Source organism: Passer domesticus, unplaced genomic scaffold, assembly GCF_036417665.1.
Source record: "Passer domesticus isolate bPasDom1 unplaced genomic scaffold, bPasDom1.hap1 HAP1_SCAFFOLD_37, whole genome shotgun sequence".
Lineage (NCBI taxonomy): Eukaryota > Metazoa > Chordata > Aves > Passeriformes > Passeridae > Passer > Passer domesticus.
In genome coordinates, this window is record NW_026990149.1 from 3,137,707 (window position 1) to 3,151,097 (window position 13,391).

The window sequence follows — 13,391 nt, forward strand, 5'->3', positions numbered from 1 at the left end:
TTGGATTTCAGCACAGGCAGGGAGCCCAGCACTCTGCTTCTGCCCCTGTGCCCTCAAAGGCTGCCTTGCACTAAGTCAGTGCCTCTAAGACGTGTGTTGAGTTTTGACCTAAGCTGGGACCCCCAGGCTCTGCACGGTTCAGCCTCAAAACTTCCCAAGAGAAAAACAAGAATTCTGTGAGAACAAAACAAACTGTTTCCCTGAAACAGCGTTTGCCACCATTTTCCCTAAAGGATCACAGATGTCCCTGAGCTCCCAAGAGAGGAGCCAGCTGGGGTATTTGAGCCCCTCCCTTTCCTGCAGGTGGGTTCTGAGATGCCCCAGTGAGGGCTCAGCCCTGAGGCCGAGCTCTGCCCCATCTCAGGTGCTGCACAGCTCTGCAGCAGCCAGGGAAACCTGCCAAATACACCTGCCTTGGCTGCTGGGCAGGAGGGACAAGCTCAGCACCTCCTGATGTGGAGGAGCTACTCTGCTGTCTGCTCACAGGCATTCCCTGTAAATACTCCCTCGGAGACCTCTTGGCTTAGAAGGGGAGGCCATACCTGCGATACTCCCGGTGACATCCAGCAGAGCTTGGCCACTCAGATGACTCCATTGGTGGCTGAACTCTTTCAGCAGTGATACTTTATCTACAAGTGAAACACATGTTTCTGCTCACTTGTCTGAGGTCATAGGAGAAAGGAGAGTGGGGAGGGAAAGGGCAGGGCAACCCCATTTTATCAAAGAAAGTAAATTTCTGCTGATTTCTGAATTGTTTTTGACTTTCCTTCCTGCCTACTTGGCAAGGTTTAAAATTCCAAAAGAAAAGCTCTCCTTTCACATTTGCAAATCCAAACTCATCTCCTGTACCAGGAGCAATGTTAAAGCATTTCACATCAAGGACCTCAAGAGGAGTTCAGTCACATGTAAGAAGCAGTGAAAAGGTTTTGCATCCCAGAGCAAAAAGGAAGAAGCCCATCCTTGGCACACAGAAAGGCACTGAGTCAGGCAGTTCGGGACTTCACAGAGCAGCTGAGGTGGAGAAAGTGGAAACTGCCCTTGAAGATCTGCCTTCTCAACACTCCATTTTTCAGGCATTTTCAGAGCTGACATAAGTCTATGTGGCAAAGGAATTTAGAGCAGCCCTTGCCCGTGTAGTTCTTTGCTATTGCCATCTTGCCCCACACAAAACAACACATAGAACAAGGCATGGTTGCAGCTGGATTTAGACTTGCTTGTTACAAAGAAATTAACTTGGTGAATCATAAGTTCCCCTTTGAAAAAAGAAGAGAAAGAAGAAAGGTAGAACATAGGCAGCTAATGCCTATAATGTAGAGCCTGCCAGGTGGCTGCTCTGCAGAAGCTCTGATGGGCCAGTGTCCCTGCATGCCAACAGCAAAGCTGTTCATTTGGGAATTCAAATGGGGACCAAGAAAACTGCAAAACCCCTTTGCCTCTGAATTGTAGCAAAGTTGTAGTCCAGGACTTGCTCTTCAGACCTGCAGCACAGAGCCAAGGGCTGCTGGGACTGTTGGGCAATGCTGCTGCACATTCCAGCCTGCTGGGGACTGGTGCATAAAGACTGCACCTGCACAGCTTCTGGTGGCTGCCAGCTGGAGCCTTCCACAGACAACAGCAGCTACCAAGGCACTCAGCGTTCTCTTGTGTGGGAGAGACAGAGGCACAGGAGAGGAGAGTCCATGCCAGGGCTCAGCCTTACCCAGATGAGCAATGGATTCTTCCAGTGCGCTCACAGCTGCGGCATGAACCCCGGGATCCTTTGAGTTCAGGTTCTTTGTTATTCCCTGCACCAAAGGGATCATCACCGGCTTCAGGGCATCTTCCAGGAGACCGATGATTTCAGCCAGCACGTCCAGCACCTTCTGCTTCACTTTCTTGTGGCTGTCAGATATTCTCAGGACAAAATAATCAAAAATCTGTGAAGGAAAGAAGCAACATGAAAGCTGGATTAGAATGTCTTTGTTTGAAGAGTGGATATAGCACTCAGCAATGTAAAAGATGAAAGTGATCCTCTCTCTCAGGTCAGCACTTGCTTGCACAATTTCACTCTTTTCCTGTGGGCCACTCACTGGAATGGTAGCGCAACCTCATGCTGCTTGAAAGATTTTCTTCTGTTTTTAAGAAGTTTGGTTGGGGACAGAGTAGTTCCTATTGTATTTCTCTCCATCTAGAAATCATTAAATCAATTCCATTTGTTAATGCAAAAGGCTACCCTTGCTTTACAAGTATGTAAGCAGATATTTACAATGCCCATTTTTCTATACAGTTGCCTCAAGTACTGAGGGCAGCTATGATTTTGGCAAAACTATGGCTGGAGAAGATCTAAGTTGGATGTTGTCTGTCTCAAAACCTGTGTCTGGAGAAGGGCAGGGCTCTGATCAACTCTTCCAGGATCCAGACCATTTCTCAGTTAACTAAGAGGGAGACTTCTGAAATGAAATGTGCTGTACAGCTCTCCTTAGAGCAGGTTCAGTCCCTTGACAGCCACAGCATCAGGCACCATATTGTGGACAAAGGGAAAGAGCAGCTACTGGGAGGAGAAAGGATGGATCTGTCCTTAGCTGTTTTCTTCCTTTCCAAAGAGAACAAAAGGGCCCCCAAGAAGGGTGAGCACTGTCTTTACCAAGAGGAATAGGGACAAGTGGAAAGGAGTTCCAGAGTTGTGCCTGAGCAAGACAAGATGGAGTTTACAGAAAAATTCTTTCAAAAAAACTGTCTTTAAACCAACCCAGCCTAATACTTCTCTTCCCCGTGCAAATCCATCATTTCTCTAGAGAACAACAGCCACGCTTTCAGTGGCTGGATTCCCTTCACTTAACCCAACTAGCAGTAGGAGACAGCAGCAATTACAGCAGCAGAAAATTCTGCCATCATCTGATGAACAGCATCAATGGGCACCTGCCAGACAAATGCAGCTGGACTGAAAAAACGTGTCCTGAAGCCTGAACCTGGTATAAATCTGTCTGGGTAAGAGGGACCAGCCTGTCCCAAACAGCCAGGATGGAGTGCCAAGACTCTCTGAATTAACTTTACATCTGCAGCCTTAGGAAAGGAGCTAATGGAAAGGGACAATGAAGACACCCTACATACTTGGACAATGTTAGTGGAGATGAGCTGGGGGCTGGTTTTGCACAGGTCTAGGAGGAGTGCCACTCCTTCCATGCGTTCCTGAAACCCCTTGGCTTCCAGGAGATGGTAAAGCTTCTGGAGTGGCTCCATTTCTTCCACAGCTGCAGGCAGCGTGACCTGGGCTTTGGCACGGTGTGCGAGGCGTCCATCAGAGGTAGGTTTCACCCTGGAAAATAAATCCAAATTAGGACCTGTTGGTGACAATGCCTTCAGTTAATTGTGAGCAAAACATCTTGAGGAGCTTTCCTAATGATGTTATTTGAAGCTAGAAAATCATGAGGCTCGGAAGAACAACATGGACCTTGTGACTATCATCATGGGAGACAATCTGCAAGGAACATTCTCCCAGTGCTCACTCAGGAAAACCAAGGATGAGATGCATCTGATCTATCTTCAGATGGCTTCCAAGGCACACGGGTTAGATTGCTTTGTGGGGAAAGAGAGACACTACTTCCAAGTCTAAATGCCTCTTCATATGGGACGTGTGTGCCTTATTATAAGGAAACTCATCACTCTGGAGAAGTGTCTCTACAACCAGGCATGACAATCTGCAAAAGCAGCTCAGATGCATCTGAACAGATGAACAGGGGCATATCTGAAGGATCCAGAAAATCAGTAACAGAGATAAAACCAGAAGCCAGACATCCCAGAACTATGCTCACATTTTGCTTCCCTAGAGACTAGATGCACAGCTCAACAACCCCACAGGGAACAATTCTCCTGGATCAACCTGTCTCTTCCACAAGCATGGAAAGATGCTAGAGCCATGCTGCTGAGGCATGTGGTCACGTTCCTGCCACTGCTGAGCACGACAGAGCTAAATAAATCCCCTCTGTTATCAGAGGAGCATAGGTAGCTCTGCCACTGGCATGAAGAGACAGCAAGGACCAAATTCCTGTCTTAAATGCTGATTGCAGCACAGGGGGAAATAAACCAAACACGCTTTCCATCGAGTAACATATATAAAGGACAGGAATATCAAGACAAAAAGTCCACCTTGAGACACCTGTTGACCAAAGCTGCAAAGGAATTGCCTTGCTACTTCCTACTCAAACTTGGTACTGTCTGAGGGTAAGAAAGCCATCATTCAGCCAGGCCAAATCACATGGATGAGACCTGCATCTTTGAGGAATGGCACCTTGCTTCTAGTCTGGGACTCCTCATCAAAACACCCATCTGAAAAAGACTCCACTCAGATTAAATAAAAAACCACTCTAGTTCAATTTACTTGTCCCAAGTCAGGCAGCAGAAAAGTGGACCTCTCCTAGCCTCCACAACCCTGCCCTTGCCACTGCACTGGATCATCTGAGCTGCAACCAATGGATGTCTTTTTGTCTCTCCATTTTTTGTGGAAAGCCCTCCAGAGAAGTTGTGTTCAGCATAATGCAGAAGTAGACATTTTTTATCCTAGAGCATTTGTAGGGAAAGGAAACAATCTCTGGCACTGGTCATCTCTGCCAGAAAGATTTGCCTGAGGAGGAGGCATGTGAAGCTTGTCATGGGCTTTGTCACATCTGACAAAAGTGCTCAGTACCGTTTGCTAGAAGGCAATGTGGCCTGGGGCTTCTTGGCGCCATCGTTCCTCTTCTCCACCGGCTCCTTGACAGATGGGCGTTCACCCTTCTGGTTTTCCATCCCCTAGAGAGACATAAAGAAATCCCATCAATCTTTAGGATATAAAACACAAGTTAGAACCAGAATCACTGCGACCAAGGCCTAGGGAAACATTTCCTAACTTAGAGAAATAAACAGACCAGAGATTCAGTGATGCCAACTCTTTGTTTTCAATAGCCCAACGCAGGTTATGGGTGCTACCACACTGAGCAGCAGTCTAAAATCCCAAATTCATTAGTCTTGAGCACAAATGGGAATAATGCAAACTAGTAGGCAATGAGTGGTCTTAAAGGAAGCAGCAGAAAAAGTTGGGCTCTTTGGGGGTTGGCCCATTGTGTTGGAAGTTGATTTGGTTCAACACTCACTCTCCCTGTGCCTGCACAAAGGACCACTCCCTTCTATAATGTTGATAAGAAAAATAAAATCCCCCTCCTAACAAACAAAGGATTTTTCACTGGATGCTGCTGAATTCACCAAGCTTCTTCCAGCTCCACAGGGCTTGACAGCAGGGCAGTATTCCCAAAGGACAGACAGTAATTGTAGTAACTAGGATTGACTTGGACATCTTTTGTATATTTGGAAGTTTTCTTGGTACTACTGCTTCCGTGTCTTTTGCAAAACTCTGTTATCTTCAGATTCTGTTATGTTCAATTCTCACTTAATTGCTTTACTGGGGGTAGAGCAGGGAGACCATGGTGGGGGCTTATCTTAAATGTAAACCCATTTTCTCCTCTTTCCCTTTCCTCTTTGTGACCCATATTCAAAGTATTCAAAACCCCACTTCTTCCCTAATAATAGCAGTTCCTTTGTGGCCTGCAGATGATCACGCTGAGGATTAACAGCTCATTCCCAGGAGTAAAATGATTCAGCAGAAGAGGAATGAGATAAAGACACATTGGGTATGCTTGATCTCATGTAAGCAGTGGCAATACTTGCACAAAGGAGACATTTCTCGTGTCAAGCACTTACTTTCTTCTTAATTCTTGTCAGAATATCTTCCAGGTCACGCGTGGAAAGAGATTGTTCCAGAAGCATTTTAAATTTTTGATGGCTCAGCAACATCTTCACCATCTCCTGTCCATAATGCCTGAGGAAGGATAGAAGGAAGGGCAGGAGAAAGGAAGACAGGAAGGGAGGGAGGGAGGCAGAAAGGAAGGCAGGCAGGAAGGAAAGAAAAGTGAAGAAAGGAAGAGTGTTAACAGAAGAGGCTGACACCTTAAACTCATCAGGTGCAACCCCTGCATGAGAAGGCATTACCTACTCAGCAAAGAGGGAGATTTACCTCCACTGGACACTGCACGGTGCTGTCAGCTGAACACAAGAGGCAAGAGGAGAATGTGGGGCCACAGAAAAATACCATTTCACTCTGACACTGTGGCTGTTCCCAGGGAATAAGCAAAACACATCTGCTGTGTTGTCAGAGCCTATTAGCAGTGTCTTGCTGCTATTGCACAAAAATTTGCCTTTCTTTAACTGGCAGGGAAGCCAGGACAAAACACCTCCTGCATCCTATTGCTTATTCTATACTATATGTACGCACAGGGGTAGCTAGTTTCTCTGGTGTTCTTGGAAGCTGTTAATGGGAATTTCATCATCAAAGTAAGGGGATTTTGGTGGTTTGGGTTGATTTTGCCACTAGGAAACCACAGTTTTCTTCAAGAAGAAATTTGGAGGTCATTGAGCCACAGATAACAGCATTCTAGAAATCTGCAGAAGGGATTTTAGAAAGAGTGAATACATTGTCTAAAGACCCCTGAAATATTTCTAGGAATGTCTTAAGTTAATGAGAAGCAGATGTTTGGGATCCTTCAGTGATGAATATTAGCCAACACTTCGGCTTTGTGTTTTGCACCTAAGGCCAATCAGAACTGTTGGACTGGCTAATTTGAGCGCTTTTGATCTCAGTAAAGAATCCTTCAAGTCACAGGAAGTTGGCAATGCTCCTTCTTGCTGGCCAGCCTCAGGTTACCCAGTACAGTCATTTCCCCAGGCATTCCAGAGCAGTGGTCACAGCACCAAGTCTGACTGAACTCGAGAAGCATTTGGACAATGCTCTCAGGCACATGGAGTGACTCTTGGGGTGCCCTGCACATGACCAGGAGCTGGACTGGATGACTCTGATAGGTCCCATCTATCTGGGCATATTCTGTGATTCTATGACCCTTATCCACACAGTGAGGTCACTTATTACTTCCTTGAGTTTCCACTCTTTTCTGCTTTTACCTTTAAAGCCAAACACAAAACGATTTTCCTGTTTCAGGAAGTGAAATGAAGATCATTACCTTGTGTCCTGGTGACAGTCCTGAGCAAGCGTCCCTGCCACCTGTGCCAGCCTCTCAGCCCTGGCTGTGCCTGCCAGTTTCGTGACTCCCATTTTCTGCATCAGGGACAGGAGGAGTTGGGCCGCACACTTCCGCACCTGGGCGTAGCGGCTCCTGGGAAGGAGAGAGCAAACCCTGGGGCACGGGGAGAAGGAGCAGCAGCAGCACAGGCCTTGGCCAGAGCCTGCTCCCTGTCCTTGCTGGGGGAAGGGGGCCTGGCTTCTCCCTGCAGCTGCCGACACCTGCAGGAAGTTCTGTCCTCAGATAAACACAAAGTTAGCATTGGGCTGCTCTGTGCAATGATCCTGATGATCCTGAAGGGCCCCTTCCAACTGGCCATATTCTACAGTTCTCTGATTCTGAGAACTAATAGGCTGCAGGAGGGCAGAAATAGGTGACAAGAGGAAAGAAATGAGGTTGATCAGAGAATGAAGTCACTGAGTTCCCAGAATGTTGTTTTGTGCTTTTTGTTTATTAGTAGATTTATGGTTTGATTTGTGATTTGGTGGCTTTCTTTGGTGCTGTTTTCCTTTTGTTTCTGCCTTTTCCCAGTTATTTCGTCAACTAGTTTCCAGTTTCTATTTCTCCAAATTTTAGCCACTTATTGAAACCGCTTTTCCTCCTTTGGGATGTTATTGGTTCACTGCTGTTATCTCCGCCTAGCATTTTTACTCCCAACTCTCCTGATTTGTTGAAAGTTGCACCTTCCCCTGAGACCTGCCCACACTTAAAAGTCTTTGTTCGCCCCTTGATCGGGGTCCCAGGAGAGGAAAAGGGGAAGTTTACCATCAAATAAAGTTTCCCTGGGACCCGTGAGCGCTGCCTGTGTTTTATATTGCGCCGAAACAATTGACAACTGGGATTCAACAGAGCTCCAGGGGGAGCCTGCTGCCACCCCTCTCTTGTCATCAGCTAGCCGGGAAGCGGCACTTTGGTGCTTCCAATGTGGGGCAAGATAAGATCATTTACGAGCTCCTTTTATGACTCTAAGAGGAGCCCATCGGTGAATTTTATGGTTCTATAGACTTTCTCTGCCCTTCCTTCTCACTCAGAAGTAGAGAAAGAAAGCTTGTGGAAGACTTGACTGAGTCAGGGCTTAGCGCAGACATCAGAGAAAAAGCTGCTGGGCTCCTGCAGCAAGGCAAGGTGTGTGCACTGGGACAAGCACACCAGGGACCCACAGTGGCCGCGCCCTCAGTCTTGGGAACAGGCTTTGGAGCACCGGGAACACCCAAGTCCCTGGAGGCAGCAAGCCGAGAAAGTCCCCAGTCTGTCAGCGATCAGAACATCAGTTTCAGCGCACCCTGATGAGAAGTGGAACTGCTGTGGTGGTCAACCAGCATCACTCATCTGTCAGAAGAGGGCTGGCTGGACGGATATCTCGTCTCCCAGGAAAAATCGGCCAGAGGCCCGGCGCCAGTGGGTGAGCTGTGCCACAGCGGGGGTTTTTATCTTTTTTCTTTTTTCTATCCCTGGCGGGTGGAATTTTTTCAAGGGCCCGTGGCCAGGCCCGTGAGGATCTTTATCTCTGGCACGTTTCCCTCTCCCACCTCATCAGAAGGTCCTCCTCTTGTCCTTCTAAGAAGGACAGGAGCAAGAAGATTTTCACAGGTCAGCAGCACACTGGAATTCCCCTGTTCCCTTGTCCCTCAGACTTTCCAAAAAAACCCCTTCCCCTCCCCACCTCCCTGGGAGCTGGCTGGCCGCACTGCTCCGAGCGCCCGGCCGCTCGCTGTCCAGGCCTCACTGGGGAACTGCAGCGAGTCAGGCCCCCCACCCTGCTCTTTGTCTGAGATGGAGGATGGCCACTCCACCTTAGACACGCTTTCCCCGCTGCCTTCTTTTCCGGTCCTGAATCTCTCCGCCAGCCCATCCTCCCCTGAGGGGGCCACATTCCACGGGGAAGGTGTCAGCCCGTTCCTGCTGAGGGGGAGGCGTGGGTCTGAAGCAATGTCTACTCCTTCTCCCAGTTCCGCCTCTGGGGACGAGGACCCCAACCCGGCCCCTCCCCAGAAACCGCTCTCCTTGAGAGCCCCCTCCCCTCGGGAGGGGAGCCCTGCGGGGAAGAGGGAGAATTGGAAACCCGATCTGGTAATCGCAGTCTTGCTTTCCCCCACAGGGCAGCGGGCCGGATCCATCCCCTCACATAACCCTAATCACTTGAGCAGCCAGCAATTGTTTTACAACATCTTCTGTGAAATTCAGATTGAATTAGCATTTAATTTTTATAAAAGACCTTTTAAATAATTTAGGATTTTAAAAAACCCTTGTAAGAAATTTTCAAATTATAGACTTGTGAATTTTAGTGATTGCAAGAAACAATAAGTAAGCAGAGAACCAAAAGAACAATTTAGAAGGTTTTGTTATTTTTATGCAACTTTATATATTTTTAATAATTAAAGTATTTTAATTTTTAACTCTAAGAAGTGCTGCTCAAGTTTCCCTGTCCAGTTTCCTAGTCAAACCTTACCCAATGTTCCTTTTAATTTTATATTACTATAAATTGGCAAAAGCACAAATTTTAATTCAGTTTATATTTTGACAAAATTGACAAGTTTAAAAATTCAATTATAGAATTATCCTTTAAACCCTGGGTATTGCCTTTTTGCAAAGGGCCCTGCAAAGGCCATACTCACAGTGATGATATTAAAGGGTGAACTTAAAGTTTTTGCTTTAAATTAATTAGAGGTTTTATAACAATTGAGTTTTAATAATAATTAGTTTGTTAATTTGAAAAGTTATTAATGTGATTTGAAAATGCAAAATACCTTTTTAAAGGTTTTTAAGCAGTTTTTTTTTTACAGAAGTAAAAGATTATTCATTTGATTAAATTTATAAAAGTTCAAATACTATACAGGTTTTCAGTTTTGAAGAATTAAATGGTTTTATTTTGAACATATGTTTTTGTATGGTTTCTAAAAAAATGAGTTGTTTGTCATATTTGAAATCATTTTGGAAAACTAACCCAGTTGTTCAGTTGCATGTTATAGAAAAAAGAATGTTATAACTACACCGAAGTCTACTATGCTACATTTGATCATGACCATTTTCTGAACTGAATTTCCTTGAAGAGAGAAAACCTTCAAACTTGAGTTTCCCAACAGAAGAACAAGATAACTGAAGTTTTGAAACAGAAGATCAGCCAAATTTCTGTGAAGAACATCTCATTGCTTTGCTTTGTATTATGAAATAAACTGTAGTTGTATTAATAAAAGAAATGTTAAATTGTTAAAAAAATAGTAACCAGGAGCCAATTGGTTTTTAATCAATTTAATACCATACCTTCAAGTTTTAAATCATAAGTTTTGAGTCAAAATGAAAAGAAAATTTATATTTATTTAACATGAAATAAATTTGTTTGTTTTACACATTTAACTCCTGGAAACTATGAAACATCTTTCTATGGAACATCCTTTTATGAAATGGTAAGCTTTCTATGAAATGTTAAATTCTTTTTAAGTTTGCCACTTTTGAGTTTTTGTTTGACAATTTAAAACAATTTTTTAATTACCTTTTGAGCCCAATTTTTACCAGCTAATTATTCAAAAATTAAGATATTATTTTGCAGTGAATTGAAGAAATGAATAAAATTATAGTTAAAGTACATAATCAGTGAAAAACAAGACAAGTACAAGCTAAATTAGACATATCCAAAATTATTTGAGTTTTTGAAAAATTTTTAAATTATAATTCATTTTATTTTACGTTTGTAAAATTTTATGATTTATTACACTAATACCTTTTGTTCTTTTAGATAAACTTTAATGCCCTTTTTGTATTTAAGAACGGGCAGATGTTGTATTGTGCTTTTTGGTTTATTAGTAGGTTTATGGTTTGATTTGTGATTTGGTGGTTTTCCTTGGTGCTGTTTTCCTTTTGTCTCTGCCTTTTCCCAGTTATTTCGTCAACTAGTTTCCAGTTTCTATTTCTCCAAATTTTAGCCGCTTATTGAAACCGCTTTTCCTCCTTTGGAATGTTATTGGTTCACTGCTGTTATCCCTGCCTAGGATTTTTACTCCCAACTCTCCTGATTTGTTGAAAGTTGTGCCTACCCCTGACCTCCCCCCACATTTAAGTCTTTGTTTGCCCCTTGATCGGGGTCCCAGGAGAGGAAAAGGGGAAGTTTACCATCAAATAAAGTTTCCCTGGGACCCGTGTGCGCTGCATGTGTTTTATATTGCACCAAAACAATTGACAAGTGGGATTCAACGGAGCTCCAGGGGGAACCTGCCGCCCCATGGGTTTGTTTGTTTCTTTATTTGTTTGGGTTTTTGTCTGATTTGGTTTGAGTTTTTTGTTTGCTTTTTCATAAATGACTGGTGAAGTTGGCAAAGCCAAACTCAAGACAATGTAAACCAGGATCAGCTTTCCAGAAATTCCTTTTGGCTGGGTTTAGCTGCATTCCCCAGGCTCAGGATCACTAGTATATTTTCAGATTTTGCTCTGCGTATCAGCCTGCCCACACTCCACTTAGTGTTTCACAAATGGAGAAGACAATGGACATTGTGCCAAGCTTCCTTTCAAACAGAAAAACATGGGTCAGCATGACAGAAAAGAAGAAAAATAATAATCACTAGTTAGAACAGAACCAGTGTCCCACCATCTTCCCATCCACTGTTATTAATTTTGTACATTTAGAGGCAAACCGGGGTCTAAAGCTTGCATCTCTCAGTTCCTGATGCTATTTGCTACCCTGCAGCCTTGACTGGCCCTGATGTGACTGACTATTGGGCAAGTGGGGCAGGGGATGCTCAGCCTGGAGAGAGGAGACACTGGGAGGCCTCACTGTGGCTCTGCAGGACTGGAAGGGTCCCGCAGGAAAGAAGGGGACAGAGTGTTCAGCAGGGCCTGTGCTGACAGGACAAGGGGGGATGGCTTTCAACTGCAGCAGGTTGATTGAAGCTGCATCTAAGGAAGCTGCTCTTTTCCACTGGGGGTGGTGGGGCACTGGCCCAGGCTGTGCACAGAGGCTGTGCATGCCCCATCCTTGGCAACAGGGCTCTGAGCAGCACGCTCTGGGGGAAGACTGCTCAGCTGGGAACAAGATGTTGTTCTTCAGGCTCCCTTGCAAGCCCAACCGTTCAGGGACTCCATCATTCCATGGTCTCCACTGTCCACTTCAGATGGAGCCTGGGAACTGTGATGTCACAGCCCACGCTCCAGCTGGAACGTCCAGCGCCCAGCAAAGGGCACAACACAACCCTTGGCCGCTGTGCTGACACGCTCTGCACCTTGCTCCTGCCCTCGCCTTTCACTCTTCTTATCCCCCCGATACCCCGATCATTCCTGACAGCTCCTGAGTGCCTGGATTTCATCATCCAGCCCTGCAGGATGCTCCCATTTGTTCTGAGGAAGGTCTGGTGCCATTCCATGGAGGTGGACACCCCCCAGCTGCCCGGGTGGGCTGGAGCTCTGTGGGCATGGAGTGGGACAGGGAGCCCACTCTGAGGTTTTGCTGCCTCTGCAGGCTGTCCCAGACAGAGAGGAGGACATGGAGGTAGATACGAAGATTGATATGGAGGAGGACATGGAAATAGACGGAGAAGACTCTGGAGAGGAAGAGATGGATGTGGATGAGGAAGAAGAGATGGATGTGGATGTGGAAGAGTCCATTGAGGACATGGATATTGATTAAAAAGGTGAGGAAGAGGCCATGATCTTGGCATGAAGAGCAATGCCAGCAGCAGGACAGGCAGAGTGGGTCTCCTGCTGCCAGGCTGGGGCGGGGCTGGGTGCTCCCTGCTCAGGGACATTGTAGCCAGGGCACTGGATTCTGGTGGCCATCCACAGCCTGTCCTGTGCCTGCTTTGCTCCACACAAGCTCCATGCCAGACCCAGCCAGGCTCAGTTCTGGTAGCAGAGTCCTGCTGCTGGGCCAGCATGTGCCAGCCTGGGGGCACATGGAAGAGCCCCTCTGTGCCTGACTGGAGTGACCGTGGCATTTGCTTTTCTTCCAGGACCGATGGACATCATGGACAGAGATGCCACCCTTTTGTACATACCTTTTACATGTTGTTGTTGTCTTATAGGTTTTAGGGCTTTTTGTCTTCTGTAAATATGTTTCATCTATTTTTGTTAGATAGGTTCTTATGTATATATGTTCTATTGATTGTTGTTGTTGCAAATATTCTTACAATGTAAATGTGTTCTGTATTTTTGCTGCTGTTTTTCTGTAATAAACAAATTTTATTTTTCACACCCCAGTTCTCCTTGCATTTGCTTCAGGCACAGGCAGCATTTTGCAAAATTGTGGTTTCCACTTGCTCCAGGTTCCCAGGGCTGGAGGTCCCTGGCACAGCCACGCCAGGAGTGGGGGTCCCTGTGCAC

At 45.7% G+C, this 13,391-nt stretch overlaps 1 long non-coding RNA gene and 1 pseudogene across 1 annotated transcript; one reads left to right on the forward strand and one right to left on the reverse strand.

Moving 5' to 3' along the window:
• The window catches only part of LOC135292576 (zinc finger protein 850-like), a 159,458-nt pseudogene that overhangs the window by 93,580 nt on the left and 52,487 nt on the right, over nucleotides 1-13,391 (reverse strand).
• On the forward strand, nucleotides 12,259-13,262 carry LOC135292591 (uncharacterized). The gene is made up of 3 exons (XR_010354815.1): nucleotides 12,259-12,419; nucleotides 12,532-12,703; nucleotides 13,022-13,262. It is a non-coding gene; the product is annotated as an uncharacterized LOC135292591 (long non-coding RNA).